Consider the following 12,813-nt stretch of genomic DNA (forward strand, 5'->3'; position numbering starts at 1 on the left):
TGGGATTAGTTTATAGGCTGAAGGGCAATGATGACCATCATTTTAATGCTGATTTTATGTACTGGTTTTTGATTGAATGTAAGCCACCCAGAGCCTGGCTGTGGCCAGGGATGGGTGGGGTATATGTTTAGTATTAGAATAGGAGTGTTAGTATTAGAATAGAATATGTTTAGTATTAGAATAGAACAGGTAGTGGCAATTTAAGGCAGTTTCATATGTTCAGCATACAGGAAACATATATGTTTCCTCCACAGAAACATTGCAGCTCCAGGGTTACAGAATGAACACATGAAACCATCTTATCCAGAATCAAACCATTGGTCTATCCAGGTCAGTGTCAACTACTTTGACTGGCAGTCAGGCTTTATTTTATTTATTTATTTATTTTATTTATTGTTTACACTTTTATACCGCCCCATCCCCTAAGGGCTCTGGGCGGTGTACAACGACTTAAAACACAATAAATAAGTTATTAAAATCTTTAAAACAGCGGCAACACTACTACTAATAATAATAATAAGAAGAAGAGGGCGTCCGATCAACCCCATTTTCATTAAAATTCTCCCAGGGGAAAATGGGGGGGGGAGGGTGGCGAGCCACAGTAGATGATAGCCGAGATGGCAGACTGGCTGGGGCACCATTTCAGCGGCTGGTCCCTCCAAAGGCCCGGCGGAACAGCTCCGTTTTACAGGCCCTGCGGAACTCATTAAGGTCCCGCAGGGCCCGAACAGCCGGAGGGAGGGTGTTCCACCAGGCCGGGGCCAGGGCCGTAAAGGCCCTGGCCCGCGTGGAGGCCAGCCGCATCATTGAGGGGCCAGGGACCACTAACAAATTAGCCTCCGTTGAGCGGAGAGGCCGTGCAGGGACATATGGGGTGATGCGGTCTCGAAGATACGAGGGCCCCAGGCCGCGTAAGGCCTTAAAGGTCAACACCAACACCTTGAAAATGATCCGGAACTCCACCGGGAGCCAGTGCAGCTGGCGCAATATAGGTTGAATATGATCATAGGTGGCGCTACCTGTAAGTAGCCGCGCCGCTGCATGCTGGACCAGCTTCAGTCTCCGGATCAGACGCAAGGGAAGGCCCGCGTAGAGCGAGTTACAATAGTCTAATCTGGAGGTGACCGTTGCATGGATCACAGTGGCCAAGTCCGCTTGGGAGAGGAAAGGAGCCAGCCTCCGGGCCTGACGAAGGTGGAAAAAGGCAGCCCGGGTTGTATGGGCCACCTGGGTCTCCATTGAGAGAGACAAATCCAGGTGGACCCCCAGGCTGCGCACGGAGGGGGTCGGCGCCAATGTGACCCCCTCCCACACCGGTGGCTGGAAAATCCTGTCCTCCCCCCCGCGGCCAAGCCAGAGGATCTCCGTCTTCGATGGATTCAGTTTTAGCCTGCTCTGCCGCAACCAACCAGCAACCGCCTCCAAACAGTGCTGGAGAGCCGCAGGGGCGGCGACTGCTCCCCCCTCCATCAGCAGAATGAGCTGCGTGTCATCAGCGTACTGGTGACAAGTCAGCCCAAAACTCCGTACCAGTCGAGCAAGGGGTCGCATATAGATATTAAATAGCAGCGGGGATAGTAGAGCCCCCTGGGGTACACCGCAATCAAGCGGGCACTTCCGGGAGGCCTGATCCCCGCACCTCACTTGCTGACTTCGACCCCGGAGAAACGAGGCAATCCATTGAAGGACAGTGCCTCGCACCCCGGAGGCGGCCAGGCGGTGGGTCAAAAGGTCATGGTCGACCACATCAAACGCTGCGGTAAGATCTAATAATACCAGCAGCGCCGATCCGCCTCGGTCGAGCTGAATACGGAGCATATCTGTGACGGCGACGAGAACAGTCTCCGTCCCATGCCCAGCACGGAAGCCGGACTGGAAGGGGTCGAAGGCCGATGCGTCATCCAGGAAACCTTGAAGCTGCTCCAACACCACTCTCTCAATCACCTTCCCCAGAAACGAAAGATTCGAGACGGGGCGGTAATTGGCCAGATCCCTCGGATCTAACGGTGGTCTTTTTAAGAGTGGGCGGACCACTGCCTCCTTCAACCCATCCGGGAAGACTCCTTGCTCGAGGGAGCCATTGATGATACTCAACAGATGGGGTCGTAGCTCCACCCTGCAGGTTTTTACAAGCCAGGATGGGCACGGATCCAGAGGACAAGTAGTAGGTCTAACAGCAGCTAAGGTCCTGTCGACAGCGGCTTCAGAGAGCAAGGAAAACTGGGCCAAACAAGGGCCTGAAGACGGCAAGGGAGCCTCCAGTTCACTAATTGTATCCAACGTGGGGGAAAGGTCCCGGCGGAGCGACGCGACCTTATCCGCGAAAAAGCTCATAAAAGCCTCACAGCTAATACTCAATTGTGGATTTGAAGACCTCTCCGATAGGGAGGTCAAGGACCGAATTATACGAAATAATTGTGCCGGGCGAGAGCTAGCGGATGCGAGAGAAGAGGAGAAGAAAGCTCTCTTCGCCTCTTTCGTCGCCACCTCATAGGCTTTCATAAACGTCCTATAAGATGTTCGCGTGGCCTCGTCACGAGATTTCCTCCACACTCGCTCTAGACGTCTAAGCACCCGTTTCATATGGCGCAACTCCTCAGTATACCAGGGAGCGCGCCGAGAACGGGGGCGTAGAGGACGCCGGGGGGCAACAACCTCGATGGCATCGGAGAGCCGGGAATTCCAGTCCTCCACCTGCTCATCGAGTGTGCCGGCGGGTTCAGGGTCCCGCAGAGCATTCAGGAAACCAAGTGGATCCATAAGTCTCCGCGGGCGGGCATAAATTGGCCCGTCGCCTAGACAGGGGTGTTGCGGCGAGTCCACCCGGACTTTCAGGGCATAATGGTCGGACCATGGCACTCTGCTAACAGAGGATACGGCCAAATTTACCCCCGACCCGAAGACCAAATCCAGCGTATGCCCGGCCTCATGAGTGGGGCCAGAATTTATTAAGGAGAGGCCTAGCGTCGCCATGGATGACACTAGCTCCGCCGCCACTGTACATGAGGCGGTGTCGACGTGGACGTTGAAGTCCCCCAAGACAATAAGCCTGGGGAACCGCAGCGCCCAGTCTGACACCACCTCCAGCAGCCGCGGCAGGCCGTCTCCCGGTGCGCTAGGCGACCGGTACACCAGAAGAACGGCCAGCCTCTCCACGGCCAACCACTCGAGGCCGACGCATTCCATGCCGGCGATCTCCGGGACGGGGACTGCCCTAAAAGGGATAGATTCACGGATGAACACAGCCACCCCACCCACCCCGGCCCTGTGTTCGCGATTGATGGAGACACGCGAAACCTGGTGGCGCGACCTCGCACAAGGCGACGGTCTCACCTTCGCGCACCCAGGTTTCGGTGACACACGCCAGGTCCACCTGCTGGGCCCCAAGAAAATCCTGGAGCACCTTGGTCTTGTTATTAATGGACCTGGCGTTGATCAACATCAAAGACGAAGCAGAGTGTCCCTGATCCCAGCCACCTTCGTACTTCGAGATAGGTCGGAGGTCAGAAGGTGAACGAGCATAACCATATCTCGTGCGCCTTCTATCATATGGCCACCGCCATATGATAGAAGACTTTAGAGTCTAGAAGACTTTAGAGTCTAGAAGACTTTAGAGTCTCAGACTGAGGTCTGTCACATCACATACCACTCCTGCTGATCTCCATTGCATGCTGTCACTCCCAGGGGTAGCAGGAGAAAAATAAAGAAGAAATTGCTGCTGGTCTGTGCACCAGTATCTGACTTCTAGTGTCATAAGAACATAAGAACAAGCCAGCTGGATCAGACCAGAGTCCATCTAGTCCAGCTCTCTGCTACTCGCAGTGGCCCACCAGGTGCCTTTGGGAGCTCACGTGCAGGATGTGAAAGCAATGGCCTTCTGCGGCTGTTGCTCCTGAGCACCTGGTCTGTTAAGGCATTTGCAATCTCAGATCAAAGAGGATCAAGATTGGTAGCCATAAATCGACTTCTCTTCCATAAATCTGTCCAAGCCCTTTTTAAAGCTATTTAGGTTAGTGGCCATCACCACCTCCTGTAGCAGCATATTCCAAACACCAATCACACATTGCGTGAAGAAGTGTTTCCTTTTATTAGTCCTAATTCTTCCCCCCAGCATTTTCAATGTATGCCCCCTGGTTCTGGTTCTAGTATTGTGAGAGTTTTGTGAGTGTCCATGGGTAGCTCTAGGAATCCCCAGAAGATCAATGATAAAACCACAGAATTTCAGGTGATTCCTAGAGCTTCCAGGTACAACTATCAACACATGTCAATGTGACATACCCCACCAAGTCCCTGCCCCCTCCTGCTGGTTGCCTGGAAACTCTACATACTGCCTGATTATTTTAACTGGAGATGCTTAGGACTGAATTTGAGACCTTCTCAATGACAATCAGATGCTCTACCACAGAGAAACAACAACTGGAAATGAAGAATAATGGAACATGGGGAAGAATTAATCCTCTCCAGCATTACCTAACAATAAAACCTGGGCTGAAGATCTGTTCTGGGATCTTCCATCACCCTGTCAAGATTGATGCAAGAATCTGAACATCCTTGGACAGGTTTGGTGAGTGGGCGGGGGATCACAGGTCTCTAGGTAACCTGGGTAACAGAAGTATTTCTGTATTTGGATTTCTATCTCTAGGGCTAAAGCAGGCAACAGTTGAGAATAAATAAATAAAACCCAATTGCAACAACTTGCTTACAGATCAGAAGGAGATAGTGAAAATGTAAAGGAAATCTTGTCTGACAACCCAAAGAGTCTTATGGAATTTAAACCATTCTTACCAGAAAAATGCATGGAAGGGATTTCATTAAATTTGCATTAGACACAATACTAAAATGTCCTCATTCGTCCTTTATTGAAAATTCTTGTTGCTATGTCAATAAAACCCACTGGAAATGATATTAAAAACTTGCATTGGAAAAATGTTACGCCTTTCCTTCATCTTATCACAAAAGGGTACATAACCTCTCCTTCAACTAGGAATTCTCTTCCCTTCCCCCAAGCTCCCTTTCCAACAGCACATTTTTCATGCCCTCTCCTTCATTTCAGTGGCAGTCAATGGCAAATGTCAGCTACTATCATCAGCTGGAAGGACAAAATTCAGAGGTACTGAAAAGGGAAGACTAGGAAGGCCAGTCACCCTGGGGAGCCCAGGGATTTGGGCTGGTCCCCTCATTTAATTTCATATGAGAGTTGGGTGGAGTGTAAAAAGTTGAGTTACCAACACTGGGCTGGGAAATTCCTGGGGCTTTGGAGGACAGAGCCTGGAGAGGACCGGGTCTGAGAGGGGAGAGACCTCAGTGGGGGGGCAAAGTCATAGAGTCCACCTCCCAAAACAGCTAGGGGAATTCCAGGGCAACTGATCTCTGTAGTCTAGAGATGAGTCATAATTTCAGGAGATCTCCGGGCCCTACCTGGAGGTTTCACCATAATAAAAATGGGGGTTGGTAGGCTAGACTGTCTGGCCATTTCCGCACAGCCACACTTTGCATGAACGGTCCCAGTAGGGGCAGGGAAGATGGCGCAGCCTGCACAGAGGCTGCGCCGTCGCCCGAACGCCTTACCATCCCTCTGACCTTCCGGCGCGTCGCCCAGGCCAGGGGACACCCCCCTGCCCTGCACGACAGCTCTGGAGTCGCAGGCCAGGGGGGCATGTCCCCTGGCCTGGGCGACGCACCGGAATGTTGGCGGGACGGTAAGGCGTTCGGGAAGAGGGGGGGAATGGCACCTTCCAGCCACTGCCATTTGCATGGCAGCGGTTGGAAGCCACTGTTTCCGAAAAACCTTGCTCCCTGAGAAGCCGCTGTTTCCTAAAAACCTCGCTCGGAAACAGCGGCTTTGCACTGCTTGGGGGTTGTGAAGCTGCTGCTGCTGTGATACAGCGGCAGCGGCTGTGCAAACCCTTCCCCAGGGACGCTGTTTTTAGCGTCCTTGGGACGCTAATAAACCTTGTGAAATAACACAGGTCTTCCTAAAGTCTCAACAATGTGACAATGAATTCATTGACAATAGATTACATTTTTCAGAAAATTTCCCAAAGAAATTTCCAAAGTGGTGTAGTGGTGAAGAGCAGGTGGATTCTAATCTGGAGAACCGGGTTTGATTCCCCTCTCCTCCACCTGAGGGGCAGAGGCTTATCTGGTGAACCAGATGTGTTTCCACACTCTTACATTCCTACTGGGTGTCCTTGGGCTTGTCTCAGCCCCACCTACCTCACAAGGTGTCTGTTGTGGGGAAAGGAAGGGAAAGGAACTTGTTAGCCACCTTGAGTCTTCATACAGGAGAGAAAGGTGGGGTATAAATCCAAACTGTTGTTGTTGTTGTTGTTGTTGTTGTTGTTGTTGTTGTTGTTGTTGTTGTTGTAGATTCCACAGCTGCCAGATCTTTAGCTGGTTGTTGGCCTTCATTACAATTCGAGCCTCACCCAGAGGCCTAGGAAGTTGTAATGTATCGGCATAGTATTCGTGCGGATCCCAGCAGGGCTGCCTTCTGAATTTGACAGATGTTAATTTTGTCGATTCGAAGATGTTTCAAGTGCTGCCCTAGTGTTTTTGGGATGGCACCCAGCGTGCTGATTACCACTGGGACGACCTCAGCTGGTTTGTGCCATAGACGCTGAAGCTCGATTTTCAAATTGCGGTATCCTGAAGTGACGCTTCTCGTATTCTTTTTCAATGACCCTGCTGTCACCGGGGACTGCTATGTTGATGATAGTCACTTTCTTGTCGCCCGATCCGCGGTGAATTGTCTGAATTGTATTATTATTATTAGTATTATTATTATTATTATTATTATTATTATTATGGGGGGGGGGGCGGGAGCAGGCGGCCTCGAGCAGGGAAGCCCCTCTGCCCGAGAGAGAAGGTGCTTGCCTTCTGCCTCGGGCAGAGGGGGAATGGCAGCGGCGTTGGCCTGCTCGGGGTCGCCTGCTCTTGCGTTGCGGGAGCAGGCTGCCTCGAGCAGGGAAGCCCCTCTGCCGAGGGAGAAGGTGCTTGCCTTCTGCCTCGGGCAGAGGGGGAATGGCAGCGGCGTTGGCCTGCTCGGGGTCGCCTGCTCTTGCGTTGCGGGAGCAGGCGGCCTCGAGCAGGGAAGCCCCTCTGCCCGAGAGAGAAGGTGCTTGCCTTCTGCCTCGGGCAGAGGGGGAATGGCAGCGGCGTTGGCCTGCTCGGGAAAGGGTCGGCATAAAAAAACCGCAAACAAATGCAGAGGCTGGAGTTCCCCTCTCTGAGAGGAAAAGCTGGAGCCCCCTTTTCCCTGAGAGGCTACCTCTCAGAGAGAGTGGCTCTCCAGACTCCTTTGATCCATCCATCCCACGCCCCCATCAAGCTTTCTCTGCCCATGTATCACAGGGTCCATGGGCAGTGACAGCTTTCCCATCCACCACCCTCAATCCCCATCAAGCTTTCATGGATCACAGGGTCCATGGCCTGCATCTGTGTATGGCATCTTCAGAGGTATATCACAGAGGGATGTCACAGAGTGTATCACAGTGTGTAACAGACTTCCCTCTGTGATACACTTCTGAAGGTGCCAGACACAGATGCAGGTGAAATGTTAGGAATAAGATCCACCAGACCACGGCCACACAGCCCGGAAAACCCACCAGAACCTGTAAAACCTCAGTATTCAGGTTAAATTGCCGTATTGGCACTTCACGATAAATAAGTGGGTTTTGAGTTGCAGTTTGGGCACGCGGTCTCGAAAAGGTTCGCCATCACTGTTCTAAAACTACCTGTTGCTCCAGAGGGAAGAGTTATACAGTGTTCCCCCGCCACTGGCTGCGCTTATAATGGGCAAAATGCAGGCAGAGGTGAAAGCAAAGTGGTGGTGGAGCCTCGTTGCTAGAGATGTGGATATATTCAGAAGTAAGTCCCACTGAGTTCCATAAGAATCTCTTTCATTGCCAAGTAATGATAGAGAGGCTTGCACAAGAGTCCTGCAAACTCTGTGTGACTTACTTCCGAGCAAGCATGCAAGTGACTAGCCTCTTTAATTATTTTCATAGCTCGCCTGCGAGTTCAGGCTTCTGATTTTTTTTTTTTTACTGAGTTAAAAACGTGTTTTGACACCTGAAAAGAGTTTTTTTGCTGAGTGTTCAAGAGGAATGATCCAGAGCTGGAGCAAGGCTTGGGGAGGGGCGAGAGATCTTAATATAACATGAAGGACATTATGAAGGGGATAGATAATATTCACATAAGAGTTGCTGTTATATTTTTGTCTCTGTTTTTAATTTTTACTCGCATGTAATCACATTAATGTGGAAATATTATCATTGTTGTAGTTGGAAATAATTACATAAAAATATAAAAACATTACTTCGATCGTTTAGTTTCTAATTTAAAAAATATGACTTCATGTTTTATTCTGTGTTTTGTTTTCCTGGATGGGGGTTGAGGTTGGGGAACATTTTTGGTTCCCACCCTCCCCCCACCCCTAACCACCCCTTCCCATTTCTCCCACTCCTAACCATCCCTTGTCACCTTCTCCTATCCTTACCTATCCTCTCCCACCCTGAGCTATGATTTGATGGTGATTTTGGGGTGACAGTGCAAAAATTATGAGGATCCACAAGGATTCATGTTTTCCAAGCAGGTTTTTGCGCCATGGATCATGGGATGCATGGTTGTTGTGTTCAGACATGTGGCTAAGGGCTTGGGCTTTGATTTGATGGTGATTTTGGGGTTCCTTGGTGCAAAAATCTTGAGGATCCATGTTTTCCAAGCAGATTTTTGCACCACTGCAGCACCACAGAGCATGGGATGTGTGGTTGTTGTGTCAAACATGCTGCCAGGGGCATGAGCTGTGATGTGCTGGTGATTTTGGGGTGACCAAGTATAAAAATCATGAGGATCTATGAGGATCTGTGTGTTTTAACCACACTTTCGTGCCATGGTGGTGCAATGGAGAATGGGATGCAGGATTATTGTGTTTAGACATCTGTCTAGATGTATGAGCTGTGATGTGCAGGTGATTTTGGGGTGACCAAGTGGAGAAATCACAAGGATCCATGTTTCCAAGCATTTTTTTGTGCCACTGCAGCACCACGAAATGTGGGATGAGTGATTGTTGTGTTCAGACATGTGGCTAATGGCTGGAGTTTTGATGTGCTGGTGATTTTGGGATGACTTAGTACAAAAATCATGAGGATTTGTGTTTTTCATGCAGGTTTTTGTGCCACTGCCACAGAGCATGAGATGCGTGATTGTTTTGGTGTTGCCTGTAGACTAAGACATGTTCTATAGTTTCATGGTGGTTTCATTTCATTCCAATGCAAAAATTATATGAATTCATGAGGTTCCACTTAATTCGTCTGGATCTGGCTTTTACCCAGATTTGTGAATTGGGGCATGTTCTATAATGTGATGGTGACTTTGAAATAACCTTTGAGGTGCAAAAATCCCTTTTTTTGGTCATGGTGGGGGAGGGTGGCTGCGAATGGGGGGGGGGGGGCGCAAAACTCAGATTTTGCCCCGGGCTCCATTTTCCCTAGCTACACCCTGGTTGTGGCACGGGCAGTTGCAAGCTGTACGTTTTAGAAGGACCCGTCATCTTCCTGTTTCTATGATACTGAAGCGTGAAGCAGTATTCAGATTTTGATTTGTACACTTACAATTTACTAGTCATCAAATCCTATGAAAGTTTGTCATGATCTTTAAACAGACTTTTGTAGTAAGCAGCCTGTTGCAATAATTTTGACTGCTTTTGCTTTTTATATACCAGTCAGACCATTAAATTACCTAAATGCTTAAAAAAGTCCAAAGTAATCTATACATGTGCAAAGTTCCGCACATTTGCAAAGACAGTAAATGAAATGATTCTGTTTGTAGTAACTTTTAAATGGAGAATTTTGTATCAAGCATTCTTTTCTTATAGAATGCTGATTAGAACTTAGTTGTGTCCTTTTTGTAACCCAACCAAGAAAAGTCTCCTCTTTTTCAGAGAATGCTTAATAGCGATGCGCCAGAGTTAATGAATCCTAAAAGTGTAGCAGTGCAGCAGAAACAAAGCGGAGAGTAGTGCTAATTTAGTGCCAACAGATTTGTTGGTGGCATCAGCTTTTGTGGATTACAGCCCATTTGTCAGATGTATGCAAACTCTTTCCCTGCAATAAATCTTAAGATTAAATATGTTGACATTATGCAATACTATACATATATTTTTTTGGCATTTTAGAGTGTGTTCTGGCTGTCCTTAGCATGATACCTGCGGGTTCTGCACAATTCCCCCAAAATTCCCACTCTTAATTTCTTATGATGAGCGGTGATCCATCAAAACCATGATGGGAAAAGATGTGATGCAGAAGGGATAACTATATTCAGATGTGAAGTTCTTCTGTGCTGTGTGTGCTTGCATACACTGGCTGTAAATTCTTGTTTTTGTGTGTAAGGGATGTAGGGAGAGATGTGATCTGCATAATAAGCGGGCAGTGACACCGTCTCTGTAGCATAATTGTTGAAGTGTAATTTGATCGTACTTGAATCCCCCCACCCAGTAGCATTATGAAAAACTAGGTTCTCTGCCCTCCACATGATATTGTATCATCCTTGCTGAACTGACAGTTTTAAAGTACCTTCTTTTGGTTTTGAATTAATTGGTTTAGGTAGGTTCAGTGTTAAAGGCCTTTGCAAAATTGAAGGACAGTAAGCCGTCATGGAAGATAAATTCTACGATACTTTCTGAAGTTCAGGAACCAAAGTGTTGCAACAAATCCCATAATTATTTAATTGAATCCCACAAAAGATCTCTTGTTTCTATTTTATTTATTTCTAAAGCAAATAGCACGAATCTTCAGAGGATAGAAAGTTGGTTAGTTGACTTTGTCAAAGCACTTTTTAAAGTCAAGAATGCCACTGTACACCTTTTTTTGTTTATTGTAGTGGCATTTGTTTAAAAAAGCAAGAAATAAGGTCTGTATGGCTGATTATTCACTGGTGCTCTGCTCCACAGCAAGGATAAAGACTTAGCTCCTCACGCTTCCCCCCCCCCCGCTCAGTGGTGTCCCTCTTTACCAATGTTAAAATCTGGTCACCTTAGCCAAAGTTGACCCCTGGTTTAAAGGATGTTCTTGTCCTGGAGAATAAGTCTTTCTTTTTTTGTGACACACAGCTGGATTTCTTTAGTTCAAATTCATAGGAACGAAAATGCTTCTCCTTCTGAAATCTGCCACCTGAAGCTATTGCTGTTGTACATGGTTGAGTACATGCTGTCGTTCAGGTGGTCCCCCCAGGGTCAGTCTTTAGCATCTCCTGCAACAAGGATGTCTGGTGCCATAAAACATTTTCCTGTGCCTGAAACCCTGGAGAGTTGCTGCCAGTCAGTACAGACAATACATAGGTAGAAAGGCAAATGACTACTATAAAGCAGTCACTTCATGGGAAGACTATCCACATATATTATATGCCACCTCAAGTTCCACAAGGGGGAAAGGCGAGTAATAAATTTTTTTAAACAAGTAAAACATAGTACGTTAATAAAGAAGCCATAAAATTATAATTGCGCAAATCGCATCTTTATTTTTATGTTTTCTATTTTATGTTTTATACATTTATTTTTATGTTTCATATTGTTTTATACTGTGATTTAAAATTATGGTTTATCCCTTGTTGTTCACCGCCCTGAGCCCTTCAGGGGAGGGCGGTTTATAAATTTAATAAATAATAATAATAAATAATAATCTCGGAGCTGTTGTAGAATCATGTGGTACAGCTGTTCCTGTATTATACTGTGTGTGTGGGTAGGCAACTTTTTATTGTTCTTTAAGCAGGGGGGAGGAACTCCCTGCATGTAGACTGTTAGCACATCAGGCCAGCCTAAAACCCTTCTACCAGACATGCTACTTTTCTATGTGCAGAAGTTTGTTTCTCTGTAGAAAAAGGGATTTCAAAATGTAATTTATTACCCAAAGTCTGAGTATATAACCAGGAAAAAAAAACAGCATGGTGAACCGGTAAACCAGCTCATACTTTTGCTGAACAGGTAAACCAGCTCATACTGAAACAATGAAAAACTTCCCTTCAGTATCAACATATTGCACCCAAACATTTAAACCAGAAAAAGGTCCATTTTTCCTTACAGTGATATCCATTTATTGCATTGTCTTGGAGAGCGATAACGTATTGCTCACGAGGAGATGCAGTTGTGGTTGCGTTCCACCTGGTAAAATGCTAACTCGACAACTTTGTCATTCATTATTACTTTTATGCCTCTTAAACAGCTTTTTAAAAGCAGTTCATTGTACATGATTTACATGCACCACTTTTTCTCAGAGTGGCAGCCAGATACTTTTAAAGTGACAGCCCTCCCTACTCTATCAGACACTTCTAAAATTAATTACTTTTAGTGTTGCTACTTAATAAACTTGCACACAGAAGTGCCCCAAAGGGCCGTGGTGTTCAAGCAAGCTTTGAAGAGCAGCATCTGAGAGCTGTCTGTAGTCCCTTCATCAAACATCCAGCTTTACATATGTCACGAAGTCTTACAAAAGAAGCCTTTGGGGTTAAGGATTTGGTTTTGTACTCCCGACAAATAGCTCACAAATCAAACTGAGGCTGGAATGGCGAGGGTGGGGGAGCCAGAGACAAGAACCAGTGCCAACAATATTTGTTAAATGAACAAATAGTTAAAATAAATGTAGTGAAAATTGTGTAGGCAGACTGCCTATTTAACTCGCAGGGGAAATTGCCCGGTGGGCCGCTGCCCTAGAGGGTTTCTGATGGCCTGGTGCAAGCAACCACCCACAACTCTACCAGCCCCTGAGATCCCCTTGACTCAGACAAATCAGCACCAATGGTCATCAGTGTCTGCTCATC

The 12,813-nt window shown here is 47.4% G+C and overlaps 1 protein-coding gene across 1 annotated transcript in view; it reads left to right on the plus strand.

Annotated features, from left to right (window-relative positions):
- Positions 1-12,813, plus strand: part of LOC125435325 (sodium- and chloride-dependent GABA transporter 1-like) — a 55,260-nt gene that overhangs the window by 24,855 nt on the left and 17,592 nt on the right. The gene's annotated exons all lie outside the window — the stretch shown is intronic.

Source organism: Sphaerodactylus townsendi, linkage group LG06 (genome assembly GCF_021028975.2).
Source record: "Sphaerodactylus townsendi isolate TG3544 linkage group LG06, MPM_Stown_v2.3, whole genome shotgun sequence".
NCBI classification, from domain to species: Eukaryota; Metazoa; Chordata; class Lepidosauria; order Squamata; family Sphaerodactylidae; genus Sphaerodactylus; species Sphaerodactylus townsendi.